The sequence below is a fragment of the Octopus bimaculoides genome, chromosome 17 (assembly GCF_001194135.2).
Source record: "Octopus bimaculoides isolate UCB-OBI-ISO-001 chromosome 17, ASM119413v2, whole genome shotgun sequence".
Taxonomy (NCBI): domain Eukaryota; kingdom Metazoa; phylum Mollusca; class Cephalopoda; order Octopoda; family Octopodidae; genus Octopus; species Octopus bimaculoides.
Genome location: NC_068997.1, coordinates 9,186,040 through 9,188,286, shown reverse-complemented (window position 1 = coordinate 9,188,286; position 2,247 = coordinate 9,186,040).

The window sequence follows — 2,247 nt, the reverse complement described above, 5'->3', positions numbered from 1 at the left end:
ATATATATATATATATATATATATATATATATACACACACAACAGGCTTCTTTCAGTTTCCATCTTCCAAATCCACTCACAAAGCTTTGGTCAGCCTGAGGTTATAGTAGAAGACACTTGCCCAAGGTGCCATGCAGTGGAACTGAACCCAGAACCATGTGGTTCAGAAGCAAACATTCTTACCACACCAGCACACAACAGATGTATAGATCCAATACCAGCAATCACACACTGAAACTAATGAATAATCAATTACTTAGAGAAGGGTGGAGTGAGAGTGATGGTTAGAGTGAATGAATGAAAGACAGAAGATCGAAGGAGAAAGGATGTGAAGCAGTGGTTAGACAAAAGGTCCCTGTGGAAGGGATTAGGATTGACAAAGAGCCCAGTCAACATCAAAGTTAATATAGCAGCATTAACAAGTCAATGGTATGAACATAAGCAGTCAGACATGAAGAGGATACATTCAGCAGCGAACTGTTATATCCTTCCTATTTTTCCTTTTTAATCTTCAATCAGTTGAAAGAGTTGAAAAGCATGTTGCCTAATGGTTAAGATGTTGCACTCATGACAGCCAGATCAAGGGTTCAGTTCTCAAGGTGAGCAGCATGTTGTGTTCTTGAGCAAAACACTTCATTTTGCATAGCTCTAGAGCTGTGTGGGGGATTGGTTATGTCAAAGAATAGATCCACCGTTTCCTCTGCGTGTTGTAAAGGTGACTAAAAGAGGTTGAGGTAGGATTTGCACTCTAACCTTAAAAAAACCCTCATCAGCAAACAACAAATCCAAACAGTCATGGGTTGGAGGGTTCTTGCCTGAGTGGTACAAAGGTGTCATCCGCCAGGGTTTGTAGGGAATTACCAACAAATGGTGGATGCAGCGATGTGCTGTTACAGAGCATTTCCCCTATACTACTACCACAACCACCACTACTACTACTAATCCATTGCTACAGATGACCAATGACCAATAACAAAATAACTGTCCTGAAAAAAAAAAAAAAGAAAAAACAACACAAACTACAGAATAACTGAAATAAAATTGATTTTTATTTTTATAAATTTAATAAAAATTCTCAGCATAGTTTACAATTGATAAATTCAATAAGATAGTTTTGTTTATTTATATATTTGTTAATATATAAAAGAATAAACTCAAGCTAGATATACACTCACACATACATACGTTCATGATGAAAACGGTGATAATTGGATCCTCAGTAAGGTACAAAAAAACCAATTAACAAGAATAATTTGGTCTAACTGACCCCCAGCATACGTGTGTTACTAATACTTATTCTATTGATTCCGGAGAAGGAATGGGAGAAGGATGGCTGAGAGACAAATTTAACTTCAATTCAGTTTGAACATGGAACATAAACATATGGAAACAATATTCTATAAAGGAACTAAAACTTCTACCCTGCTGTTTCCCACCCTTGGAAAATATCAAAATTGGCAACAAATGATAAACAAGACACATAATTTTTTTTTTACAAAATGACAACTTTAAAGGGGAAATGGTTACAGTGTTGGAGTACATGATGGGGAGTCGAAATCTAATACGATCAGACTCAGCCATCACTTGTAACCAAAGGCAAGATGTATCGCAGGATCTCTTCTGCTTCCTTGCATTCGGATAGCAATGCCTGCAATGCCCCTGGTGCTAAGCTGTACAGGCACCAAGTCAGTGGTCTTTCTCATGGATAAATATTTGTTTTGTGGGAATAAGAGACATTCATACTAGGGCAGTTGCCAGTCTTTCTCAAAAGAATTTCACCTTGGCCTGCACCTACATGGTAACTCTCTTTGAAAGCAAAAATGTCTGTAGGGTTTCAATTACAAAGTGGGTTACATCATATGCAAGACAATCAATTCTTTTAACAATAAATACAAAACAATGAAATTGGTGTACTACAAATCACAACTTTGTGGTTGAGTGAGAGAGTGATTGAAAAAAAAAATTTATTTAAAGATACCCAGTTGGAAAAAAATTTTAAGCAACTTTGAAACGATTTAAGTAAATAACTAAATCTATAAAGGAATCAAAATACAAACTGTTACAAATGTAAAGTAATTTTCAAAATGGTCAGAGTAATGGTGAAATATTTCAGAAATAGAAAAATTAATTAAAAAATAAATGATGGAATGTATTGAAGTCTGGATTAAGATGATTATTGTTGTTGTTGTTGATCTTTTAGATTTTGTCCTTGAATATTCTTTTGTTAGAGAGACAGAAGGCCAAGTC